Raw genomic sequence first — 13,621 nt, 5'->3', positions numbered from 1 at the left:
TACACCCTTCTATAATATTTTGTTTTTAAAACTCTTCATGTTTAGTAATATGATTGATGTACTTTCCAAGTCAGTTTTCTAAAATTCGATTATTTTAGTTCATGGTAAGAACTGGCAATGAAAGTGTTCAAATGCAGAAATTGTAGAGTTGGCACAAATCCCAGATTCACCCCTTAACCGGTATGTGTAATACTTGGCATCTAATTTAATCTTGTATTGGCTAGCCTCACGAAATTGCCAGTCCCTAAACCTTTCAAAATTGTCAGCCCTTCAGAGTGATTTCCTTCTCAGGGTATGATCTTCAAAACAGCCCCACTCATGGTTTCACTGGCTATAGTGTTGTTTCCACTATAATAGTGAGCATTGATATATTGCACACCACAGGCACTTATACTTTTGATCGCTAATGGCAACACTATTTGAAAACCATGTCCCACTTATAATCTCAGTCTGTATGGATACGGCCACCTTCCTGGTAGTTTCTAATCTAGATTCACTATCTATGCTATCCTATGTGTAGCTTTTTCCTGCCTCCCAATTGGTCTGATCTATCCATGCTTGAGCATGTTTGCGTTCTGTGAGGCATCAAATGTGAGCTCTCTGACTACTCCGGGTTACATGTACCGTTTAAATACAGTCCTGCATTAATACTACAGGCTGCATACCTTCCTGGATGGTTGAAGTGGTTTTTAGAGCTTGTTGGAACTGTGGGTATTGCGCTAGTGCATGCGTTGGTTCCTATTTTCGTTGCCTGCTGCCTTTTGGTGGATCTCAGGGGAACAAAGCTCCTGATCCCCCAGTGTTTGCAAATGTTGTTCTGGGTGACTGAGATCCAATAATTTTTAATTAGGTGCTGGACAGTGGTTCCTTGGTATCCAATGAGTGTCAATTTCCACACACGTTAGGTGTTTGAAACACTTGCTGATTTATTGTTTCTCCAGTTATTTAAACATGGTTTGTGACTCTTGTGACAAACATATTCTTTGTTCAATATTTACATGTGGTCCAGAGTATGCGATATACTTCTATTACATTACCTAACACTAGTATTGTTCCAAGTAGTTTAAAGGCATTTGCCAGCCAAGTTGCAATGCATGGGAATGGGGACAAAAACCACTCTTCATCCTTGGTCTCATCTACTTCAACCACCATTTTCGTATTCGGAGTTGACAGCATAGTTATTGCTTCTGTCAGGGTCCCATTTTCTTCATCATGAGCAGGTGTGAATGTACAGCAAGAAAGCCCGATTTTGGTGAACATACCTCCTTACATTGTTTTAATTAAGTCCAGGACATACATCTTCTGGAGGGTCGTGAGCCTGAATGCCCTCTGCTCGACATTGATCGCATTGAATCCTTTTATTGTCATATTGATTGTTTGTAGCTCCCACCTAATGATATGTGACCACTTGGTGTTTACTGCAGTGTGAATTCCTGGCCTGCAAATAGCTGTAAATATCACTGCCGTTCTGCTGAACAGCTTATGTTCATCTGGAATGTAATGATAGGTTTCTATTGATTATGCTGAGAAATAGTTCTCCCTCTTCCATTATGTGAGGCTAAGCGATCTCTTCTTCCTTAACTGTGCATTTTTGCCATTTTTGAGAAACTGTCAATTTGGAGATCCCTTTGGGGAATCACTGATGCAGGAACATGTATGATCACCAAGGCACACGTTCTTCCCCAACCTTTAGGCAGCTGCATATGAGCCTTGGATCCATAGGCCCAATAGCAATCCATAAGCACGACATGTCCTCCATTTATTCCTGGTACATTAAGCGTCTGCCTGCAACCTTTATTTTCTCCAACTCGAACTAGGCCTTTATTCCTGAAGCACTTTTCATTGATATTATGGACGCCTTTTCCACCTACTTTTCTAGCTATGTTAGTAATTTGGAATACTTGGCCCATGACTTTAGGCACCCGTCCTTTACAATTTTCCCTATTGATACTGATTCTTTCATCAATAAATGTACATTGCATGCTAACATGCCTTCTTCCAATCCTGTACTGGTGGCAACTTGTCCATACACCAATACCTGATGTCTCTCCCAGCATCCTGACAATCCTGGTGTTTCTGGTATATCTGCATATCCCAACCCTTTCTGTTCAGCAACCTGCATGTGTTCTCCGGTTAGGGATGAATATATGAGCATTCCTCTCAACCAACCTATATCTTCTTCCATCTTCTGCGTTTCTATATAAGCATCTCGGGAGGATAGCTCAGCGGCAACATGCTCGCCTTGGAAGCAAGATGGCATGGAGCAACACAGGTAGGATACCCAGGTCCTCGCTGAGAAACTTCTGGGCATTAAACGAGTTATAAATAACTTATCACATCATCTTCATATGGAAATTATTTTTTCGATCCCCATCGTAGGGTTGCCCATCTTCCTTCTAATTGTCCTCTTGTTGTGCACACTGCTAGATGACTGAGGCACTTCTGCCAGGTCCCAGCTCTTCACTCCTGCAGGAGCAGATGATGGACCCTCCAGAACCCTTTGACTGTTCAGCAATCTTTGAATAAATAATTACTGGACTGTGGGGGGGAAGGGGAAGTGGATAAAATAAAAAAAAATCAGGTCTCTGCTACTCGCTGCCCCCACAGCCTCAGTCTGAAGTCTCTGCTGACCTGCAATTGAGAACATACGCTCTGTTATCTGTATCGATCACCAACTCTTCTAGTTGAATTTTCCTTAATGTCATTTAATTAAAGTATCTGAATAAACTTTGCTTGTAGCTGAAAATCTTTCTTGAAATGTTCTATTTCATATGTAACTCTTGCTCAAGATCGTCTTTTTCTTCAAACTCCTAATGACTTTTATAGGCCTTGAAACAACAGCGTCATTACCTTACTCTCTTGTGTGAATCACTTAACTCAAGTACTATTTAACTGTGTTTATCAATCCCTCTACACTAGTTGTTGTGTTGCTACGATGAACAAACTATGTACACTTAGACCACTTGTCTCATTAATGCATCAAACTGCATTGCTTTAGTTCAAACGTATGCCCATTAAACAGCTTATCATTCAAAAATGTTTGTTTGTCATTGAAGTCTCTGAATTCACTGTGGCGTTCATGTACCCTCATCTTTATTTCTGTTATGCGTGCTGGTATGGATGACACGTGCTAATGAAAATTCAAGACCCACGCCTCTTTTGTTTGCTTACACTCCCGCTGCCTCTGCCGCACCAACGCTTTCACAGCTGTGCTGACAGAAAAAAATGATGCAAATACTTTGCTTTCCTTCCTGAACGTGACGTGGCCTTTGTAGGTTGCTGCAAGACGTTTATATACCTTAAGGTCCTTTACTCTGGACCGACGCAGAGTGTTAGCAAATTAATACGGACCACTGCATGTTAGCGCATGTTCATGTGTCAGTATAATGCACCAGCTTGCTCTGAACAGTTCAAACTTAGTAACCCTTAATCTTCCTTTTCTTATTTTGGAATTAAATGTAATTGAAAGGATATCCTTTTCGTGAATTCTCTTCTGCAGACAATCATAACTCATCTCAGAAGATTTTTAACTAGATAAAATTCCACTATTTACACATACAGAAAACTGCACTTAATTCTGTTCTATTGCTTTCACTGAGATTGTTTTTCTCCTTCAGTCTCAACACCTTGTCAGGAATTCTTAGATGATTCTCATTTATTTTCTATAGATGAACTCTGGAACTCAGCAAAGTAGGACCTTCTCCTTGTCTTTATCAGAATGAAAGGCATTTTAGAATTCTATTGGAATTCAAAGCAACCTCACAATTACAGTTCAGCCAATCAGCTCTGGTAAGCATTTCCACCATCTTGGGCTGGGACCACACCGATCTCCTAAGGATACCTGTTAAAGAAAAAGAACAGAATGACTCCCACCCTCAAATCATAGTTACTCCCTTACTTTGTAATCTGCTATTCTCCCATGTCTCACAAAGGGTGTGTGCATCCTGAGTCCTATCCTAACATGAATACTGGAAAGTTAAACCTGACACTACCACCCACCTCCGTAATGCCCTGTCCCATGGCTTGGTTTCTTGGGCCTAAGGCGATGAAATTTCCTAACCAACTTTTGAACATGAACATCCTCAGCTGCTTCCCATGACTTTTCCTCTGGCCTGATATTGTAACTTTCCTCATAACACCCTCAGATTCAACATGGCTTGAACCTCATATTAATTCTCGGTACTCTAAGAAAACACTGGCCCCGGCGTCTCTCACAACCTAGTACCCTCGCTACAAGGCTTTAAAATATGTACAATGAAAATGGGATGTACCTTTAACCCCTGTGGCAACTTTAACTTCACAGATACCGGAGTGACTACTTGCTCAACGTCGAATGGACCAATGAATCAAGGGCTAAACTTGTTATTTCCTTTTAAAGCAATATTGTTTGTAGACAAAGACACCAACCCCGCCAGCTGATATAAAGATGCTAATCTGCGTTTTCTGTCAGGGAACCTCTTGTAATTCTACATAATTTTCTTTAAGGCTTCACTGCCCTTTCTAAATTCTGACCCATAGCTTGGATCCTATTTTCCACATCGGAAACTCCTACTTCCTCAAGCATCACTCCCCTTAGAAATCGTGGATGAAAACCCTGATTCACGAAAAATGGAGACATGGAAGTAGAATCGATGATGGAGTTATTTAACTAAGCCCTGCTATCCACAACAATTCCGACCAGCCCTCACCTGAACTCACATGGCATCATAGTACTTCTCCAGTTCTTGATTTACTCTTGCTGTATGTCCGTTTGTTTCAGGATGATAACTGTTGGTTAGATTGACTTTTATCTTCAATTCTTTACAGAAAACTTGCAAAAACTTGGAATCAAATTGAGTACCCCGGTTCAAAATCACCTTACTCTTTAGATTAATGGGAAAAAGTTATCTGTCAGAGATAAATCCTTTCCAACAGAGCAAACCTTTTAGAAAAGAAAGCCTCCAGATGAAGTTGCCCCATCTCTGGATGTCTTTGGGACAGCACAGCACCCATAGAAACATCCAAAGCATCAGCTTCAATGAAAAAATGTTTGATCTACATCAGGTGAAGTAAAAAAAGGCCTTGTGACTTCTTAAAACATTTTGTAATCAAAACTTCCCCCTTATGAAAAGTCACGAATGAAACAACGGTAGAAGTTTGCAAAGCAGATGAAACATTGGATGTCCTTAACATTGGTTGATGTTGGCCACTCTTTCACTGCTTTAATCTTACTCAAATCCATTTCCAAACCATTTGGCGAGATTACAAATCCCAAATATTCAACCCTAGACATGTTGAACTGGCTCTTATCGAGTGCTGTGAACAGATGATTTTCTCCCAACTTAGTCTGTACCTTCTGGGCGTGATCTTCATGTTGTGACAGCCCCTTAGAAAAAATCAAGATGTTTTCAATATAAACAACTACGAAAATATCTAGATACTCTCGGAGCTCCTCATTGATGAAAAACTGTAATGCTTCTGGGGCCTTACAAAGGCTGAATGGCATCACTTGATACTTGAATAATCCAAATTGAGTCCTGAATGCTGTCTTCCACTTGTCTCCTTCTCAAATTCGGACCAGGCGGTAAGCTCCTTGGTGAATACCTTTGCCCCCTGCATTCTGTCCAATATTACTGAGGTGAAGGGAAAAGGATACCGGTTCTTCACAGTGATCTTATTTAATGCCCTATTATCAATACAGGTCCTCAAGGTCTTATCCTTCCTGCCCACAAAAAAAGGCAATATAACGGGTGACTGAAAGTGGCGAATAAAGCCCCTGACTAAATTCTCCTGCAAATATTCCTTTAGATGTTCATTCTCTTTTTCAGTCAGGGTGTAGATTCCACCACAGGGAATTGGTGCCCCCACCTCCAGGTCTATCTTACAATCGTATGGACGATGTGGAATAAGCTTATTAGCCTCTTGTTCACTGAATACATCCTCATACCCCCTATAGCAACACTCCCACTCCCGCTCTCACTGCATGCATCAGAATTGCCCCACCCACTAGACACACACTTAAAATGTCTTCCTCACTGTGTTTTTTCCATTCCATAATCTCCAAATGACATCGTCCTTTACAAAATTCTGAATTAAAGTTAATGGTCCTTTTTTCCCAATCTATTAAGGGATTATGCTGAGTCAACCATACCATTCCCAAAATGATCCCTAATTGTGGCACATCAATTAATTCAAAAACTATCTCTTCTGAATTCCCCTCTGCTATCGTCATTCCTAACAGACATGTGGTGTGTGTGATGAGACCGGATGTGAGTTGTGTGCCATCCACTGCCCTAACTTGTTTCCAAACCTTCTTACTGACCACCGGAACCCCAAGTCTACTAGCTAAGATCTTTTCCATAAGGTTCCCATTTACCCCCAAGTCAACTGCACAAGGACCTCCACCATGCCACTTCCCTTCCCAAAGCAAGGATACATTCTGTCATGGCCACTGGCACAAAAACATAGACCCCGCACCATCAGGAGATGAGGGCAAGGGGAAAAACAACTTTTAATTGTCCCTTTGGGACAACAAAGCATAGAGAGCCTAGCTGGACTCAGTCCTGCTGCCTTTGGCACCAGGCTCATGAACAAATGTAAGCTGATACACTTTATTTGGTGCAAAAGTACTTTATTTCACCTGCAGGAACTTCCACATGCATTTATTGGAGCGTGGCTGCTGGGGAAAGCTGGATTGGATTGCATGTGCAGCATCCTTTAGGAGTAGCAGGGTGGGGCCGGTAAGCTAACGCTAATGGGTGTGGCCAGAGCTAGACTATATAAGTCCGCCCAGCCTTCATGCAAGCGCTTTGCATTATTGTGCACTGATGGCAGCGTAATGCTCACCGCCGCCTCAGCGCATTTTACCTTTGATTCCAGCTACCAGCCACGGCTCTTACCTTGGGACTTGCGCTCGTCGGCACGCATCACCGTTGACTCTGGCATTCATCATCCATCTCCAGACCTCCGGAAAGCAGCACTTCAACCCTGACATCACAGCACGGCGAACAGTTCATCCATCAGGCACCTGCAAGAGAAAAAGATAAAGACAAGGTTAGAAATTACAAAGACATTACGTTTAAGGTCACGCTTTTGACAAATCTTTGTGCTCGACCTTAAAGCAACACTCACCTGCTGTCGGAGCAGCATGGGCTCCGTTCACTTCCATTTTGGCCATGATTCATGCACCGCAACTACTGCAGGGCCTCAATTTCACCTGTTGGGAGAAAGCAGAAGAGAGACATCATTAAAAGACACAGACAATAATCAGGATCTAACATCACAATATTTTAAAGCCATAAGACACTTAGCATCAGGAGTATATAAGCCACAGCTGGTCTGGGCTGCCACGTAAAATGGGCCAGTGAAGGAACTCGGTCCATCAAGAAGCACTCCTGCAGTGAGAAGCAGGACGGAGAGCTCATCGTCATTAATCAACAGGTGAGCTTATATGGGTCGGCGCATGCTCATCACACTTTGGGAAGAAGGGTTTGAGAGAAACAACAGTCACATAGCAGCATTCTCACGGCCTCTCATATCCATGCAACAGCAGTGTCATCAATTGTCGCAGCCCACAGCATATGTGCAGGGGAAGAAGCCTGACAAGGGTGATCCACTTCGAGGGAGGGCTGCAACCATGCCCCAACGTCCCTGCAGAGACCAGGTGAGCGTACGTAACACATTCACAGTTATATGTGGCACTGCAATCTGAATGGTGTTTGCCACAAGCTGGCCTCTTCCGGCAACTGACCACTATTTCCACAGTAGAAGCAGAGGTTCTCCTTACGACTTCTCTCTTTTTGTTCCTTAGATAGGGGAGGTCTAACCTGACTTTCCCTCAAGAGACTCCTAATCTCTTTAGGCACCTGTTCCACTTTAACTTGTTCACTTCTAGCCCATGTTCTACTCTCTGGAATATTCCTCCTTTTCTCCATCCTCCTTTCGGCCAACCTTGCATCTAACTGCAAACCAGAGTAAGCTTTTCCTCACTAGAAGTTGGCCGGTCAACTATCACTGCCAAAGCATCTTTGAGTTCATCCTGTAACCCTCTATAAAAGAGAGAAACCATGTTCTCCGTGGGCCAGCACCGTTCCAAGACTAAAGCTCAGAAATGGGTTGTGTAAGTGGCTAACTGCCTATTCCCTTGCCTCATTCCAGGGATTCCCCGTCCACAATCTGGTCCAACGTGCATTTATCAAACATCTTGCCTCACTCTGTTTTAAATAACACCCAATTGTGAAATTCTCAAGCCCCTTCTTCTACTAATTGCACAGACCAGGCTGCTGCCTCTCCCATTAGATAAGAAATCAAAAATGCAAGCGTGGTAGCCTCAGAAGGAAAAGATTCTGGACAACACATAAAATGTAACTCAAACTGCATAAGGAACGATTTGTATTTTTGCGAGCCTTCACTAAACCTCTCTGAAGATGCTAGGGGCATAGTAAACAAAGAAATTTCTGGCATCACACAAACTCTCCTTTCTGCCCCCTTATCCTCTTTCTGCAATTTTAGTCCTGGATCCGGATACAGAACTGATGGCTCCTCCACAGACTCCCTACTCACTATAGATGGCCCTGCAATCTCTCAAGACTGATGCACCTTAAGACTTAACGCTTCCATCCTAACCCCAAGCAATAACATTTCCCTTCTAGCAGCCTTCATCTCCTCCCTTATCTCCATCATTTTTCACAAGGCACCCAAACCTAGATCTGTCTCGGGAGCCATTGTCACCCAGGCAGGATAAGCAACGTAGGATTTCATTCTGTCAGGTCCCTGCTCTTCATTCCTGCAGGAGTGGACAGTGAACCCTCCAGACCCCTTAGGCTTGCCTGTTCAGCAATCTTTGAATACATAATTACTGGACTGACTACCCCGGGGGGAAAGGAAAAAGTGGATAAAATAAAAAAATCAGGTCTCTGCTGCGCACTGTCCCCACGGCCTCAGTCTGAAGTCTCTGCTGACCTGCAATTGAGAACACATGCCCTGTTATCTCTAGCTATCACCAACTCTTCTAGTTGAATTTCTTTAATATCATTTCATTTAAGTACCTGAAAAATCTTTGCTTGTAGCTGAAAGTCTTCCTTCAAATGTTTCATTTCATATGTAACTATTGCTCAAGCTGGTCTTTTTCTTCAAACTTCTAATGCCTTTTACAGGCCTTGAAACACCAGCTTCATTATCTTAGTTTCTTGTGCGAAGCATTTAACTCAAGTAGTACTTAACTCTGGTTATCACATCCTCTACTCTAGTTGTCGTGTTCTCTCCTGCTTTGCCTTTCTTCATTCCTGAGGCTGCTCTGCCGCTCCTACGACCGTCGCCCCTGCCTGCAAGACACTCCCTGGCCCCCTCCATTCTAAGCCAAGCTAAGTCTGGCTATTGTGGGATCCGTTGCACCTGAAGCGCATTTCTGAGCTTTTAAAAAAAAAAAATACGGATTGTGTGTGAGGCATGACATTACATTACATTACATTACATTACATTGCATTTATATGGCGCACCATAAACCCATAGGTGTGAGGGCGCAGACAAACAAAAACAAAGCAGAGAAGGAAGAAAGAAAGGCTAAAGCGATCTAAGGGGTAGCAGAATTAATAAACCAGGGGCAGCTATTTGAAGAGGAAGGTTTTAAGGCCCTTCTTGAATGAATTCAGAGAAGATGAGTTTCTCAGTTGGTCTGGCAGAGCATTCCAAAGTGCCGGTGCCACTGAGGAAAAAGCACCACATTGTGCCTTTTTGCTTTTGACTCTGGGCTGCTGAAGCAAGTTCCGGTTGTTAGACCGAAGGTTTCTAGCAGAGGATTTTTTTCCTATGTACCTTTGCAGGTATGGGGGCATCTTGCCCTGAAGACATTTAAAGGTGATGACCATAAGTCTAAAGGAGATTCTTGATTCTACGGGCAGCCAGTGTAGTGCTCGACGTGCCTCCGAGACATGTACCCTGTGAGAAAGACCGGATACCACTCTGACTGCTCCGTTCTGAACCACCTGAAGTCGTTTGACGATTTTTTTACTGGCGCCCGCTAATAGGCTACAACAGTAGTCAAGTTTGGAGCCTATAATGGCTCGGGCGATGGTCTCAGCATTGGATTGGGAAATGTAGGGACGCAGATGGGATAACAATTTAATGTAGTAGTTAGCGGAAGAGACGGTACTGGCTACATAGGAGTTCATCTTGAGTGATTGATCCAATACCACACCCAAGATTTTAACCTTGGGAAGAGTGGAGATCAGAACATCTCCCAGCTGGAAATGTTTATACCTTGAGTCCAATTTGGCTATGATGCTGTCCGATCCTCCAATCATAAGTTCTGTCTTGCTGCGGTTAAGTGCAAGATTATTCCACATCATCCATTGTTCAATCAAGGCGAAGATGCGGTTAAGTTCCTTTTCATCCTCCGAATGCTGGCCTGTAAGAGGGATGACACATTGAGTGTCATCTGCATAGTTGGAAAAGAGGATGCCCTCATGGGCCAGATGAGCAAAGAAAGGGGACATAAAGATGTTATAGATTCAAGGAGACAGACTGGCGCCTTGTGGCACTCCAAACAATGTCTGAATTGCAGGAGCTTTGGCATTGTTGGCACATACCCTGCTAGACCTGTTGGATAAGAATGAAAGTATCCAGTTGGTAGCGGCCTGTGAACAGTTAGCTACTGACATGAGCCTATCTGCTAGAATGGCATGATCGACGAGATCGAATGCTGCCGATTGATCTAGGGAGATTAAGAGAGAGGTCTTTTGAGAGTCCATTCTTTGTAGTAACTGAGACTTCAGATCAAGAAGCGAGGTTTCCGTACCAAACCCTTGTCTGAATCCTGACTGAAAAGGGTTGAGAATGGGGTGGGCATTTAAGTGTTGCGCAATTTGAATATAAGCAACTCGATCCAATATCTTGAGCAAGAAAGGAGTGTTAGTTATGGGCCTATAATTAGTAGGGACGTTTTGATCCAGGCTGGGTTTTTTCAACAAGGGAGTGACCCAAGCCTGTTTCAAATGACAAACGTGCAATCTGTCTTCAAGATTTAAACCCATTTTCCAGGGTTTTGCAGTTCTTCAGCAACATGTGCACTGACTTCCTCGTGCATTTTGCCATTCCAAGATGGCTTGCCTGGTTTACTTTGTGTGCCTTCTCTGTGGCCTTGCCCTGACTCCCACTCCCATTGGTTGCCCAGCCTAGATAGGCCAATCGGTGCAACCAGGAGGTGGGAGCCGTGACGTGACCACAAAGGCCCGCAACAGAGGCCTTTGTCTGCTCCCATTCCGCTATCAGGACACCTCAAGCTGAGATATGTCCCCCTTGCCGTAAGCATGAATGTGCCACACTATTTGACTCTTTTATCTGTATAGTAGCCACCCTGCCACATCGGGTGAGGCTCCTTGAATGTGCCACACTATTTGACTCTTTTATCTGTATAGTAGCCACCCTGCAACATCGGGTGAGGCTCCTTGAATGTGCCACACTATCTGACTCTTGCATCTGTGTAGTAGTCGCCCTGCAACAGGGAGTGAGGCTCCAGCAATGTGCCACACTATTTGACTCTTGCATTACAATGTATGTTTTGCAAGCCTTCTGAAACAGTGCTGCGATGCCCAAGGGCTGTTTGTGCACTTTATAAAAGGAAACAAATATATAAATAAATAAACTAACTATATACATGGAGACCACTTGTTTCATTGATGCATCAAACTGCATTGCCTTAGTTGAAACGTATGCCTATTAAACAGCTGATCGCTTAAAAATCTTTGTCATTGAAGTCTCTGAGTACACTGTGCCGTTCATGCGCCCTCACCGTAACTCCTGTTCTGCGCCCCACGGTATAGATGACACGCACTAATAAAGATTTAGGACCAGCGCCTCAGTTGTTCATCACGCTCTGTCTGCCTCTACAGCTCCGACACTTTTACAGTCACTGTGACAGAAAAAAACGATGCACATACTTTGCTTTACTTTTTTAATGCAACGCAGACTTTGTACGTTGCTGCGAGATGCACGCACGCCTTAAGATCCCTTACTCAGTACCCACGCGAGTGTTAGCAAATTAATACAGTTCACCGCTTGTGAGCACAAACACGTCTGTTAGTATAACTCACCCGCTCGCGAGGAACAGTTCAAACTCAGTAACCCTTAATTTTCCTTTTCTTATTTTGGAATTAAATGTATTTTAAAGCATAACCTTTTCTTGACTTCTCTTAGCAGGCAACCAACACTCTTCTCAGAAGATTTTTAACTACATAGCATTCCACTATTTACACACACTGAAAACTTCACTCAGCTCGGTTCTGTGACTCTAGCTGAGATTGCCTTTCTCCTTCAGTCTCAACACCTTGTCAGAAATTCTTAGATGATTCTCATTTATTTTCTTTCAATGACTCTGGAGCTCAGCAAACTAGGACCTTCTCCTTGTCTTGATCAGAATGAAAGAAAGTTTCGAATTCTTTAGAATTCCAAGCTACCTCACAATTCCAGTTCAGCCAATCAGCTCTGCCAGTCATTTCCACCATCTTGGCCTGGGACCACACCAATCTCCTAAGGATACTTGTTAAGGAAAAGAAAAGCATGACTGCCACCCTCAAATCATAGTTGCTCGATTACTTTGTAATCTGCTACTCTCCCATGTCTCACAAACGGCGTGTGCATCCTGAGTCCTTTCATAACATGAATACTGGAGGGAAACCTGACAACTTTACATAGTGTGAAAATATTACTCTTGCAATTAATGTTCTGGCTGTGTTCATTGCATAAGTAATGAAAGAGCATACGTAACAACTTTAATCTGACAATCTATACCCCACCTCTCTCCTGTGTTGATATCACATGCTATTCTTTAAATGGGCCGAATTATCAAGATATGAATTCATACCATATGATCTTCCCCAACATCTCTTTTAGAGCAGGCAATTTGCTCGAATATATCAGAAAAGAAATCACTTGTGCTTCTATCAGGGATAGGAAGAGATGTCTTGTTTGCAGATACTTCACTTGAATTATAAAACAGTATCCCACAAAATATGAAAAGCATAAGAAAATACAAACAACACACAAGGCAAAATGTAATTGTAAGAAGTATTGCCATAGTATTTAAAAGCCACTTGATCTCTTTTGGAGTAGTTGGTCTTCTTGTTAGTGTGCGTTTTAATTATTAATAATTCTCATTTTCAGGTTACTGTGTTCACCTTTAGTTGCTGTACAAATTTGTACTTTTTATAACAAACTGGATTACAATGGCTATAGTAACTGCAAATAATAGGACTGTTTTTAGGATTTAAAGAAAATACTACAACATCCACAATTCGTTGCACTAGAGCTGGATAGGTTTGCCATATGTAAACAAAGAAATCATGCTACAATGCCTGCAACGTATCAGGCAACATAGAATGTATTTTATGCCATTTTTATCATGTTTTTCAATGTTCAATCTGTTTTTAATTCAACTGAGAATGTTCTGGAACAGCGGTAAGTCCATTCATTATCTATTAAACTTAGCAAATGTCTATTTTTGCTCCAGATTGATTTTTAATCCATTGAGTCTTTGTCCTTGCCCTTGGTAGCCAATCTGGTCAGCATGCACAAAAACTCTTCTCTTGCATCACTGTCACTGGGTGCCGGAGGGGTCGGGGTCTCTCCCTTGTAGAACTTCACGTTG

The 13,621-nt window shown here is 42.7% G+C and overlaps 1 long non-coding RNA gene across 1 annotated transcript; it reads right to left on the bottom strand.

The window, feature by feature from the left end:
- Positions 1 to 3,547: 3,547 nt before the first annotated feature.
- LOC138515673 (uncharacterized) lies at positions 3,548 to 7,185 on the bottom strand. Its single transcript, XR_011282150.1, has 3 exons — positions 7,111 to 7,185; positions 6,879 to 7,006; positions 3,548 to 3,841 (listed from the first exon to the last, which is right to left on the bottom strand). It is a non-coding gene; the product is annotated as an uncharacterized lncRNA (long non-coding RNA).
- Between the last annotated feature and the right edge of the window lie 6,436 nt (positions 7,186 to 13,621).

The sequence above is a fragment of the Ambystoma mexicanum genome, chromosome 6q, assembly GCF_040938575.1.
Source record: "Ambystoma mexicanum isolate Mex_15411 chromosome 6q, UKY_AmexF1_1, whole genome shotgun sequence".
In the NCBI taxonomy this organism is placed as follows: Eukaryota; Metazoa; Chordata; class Amphibia; order Caudata; family Ambystomatidae; genus Ambystoma; species Ambystoma mexicanum.
This window is presented reverse-complemented; position numbering and strand designations above follow the sequence as displayed.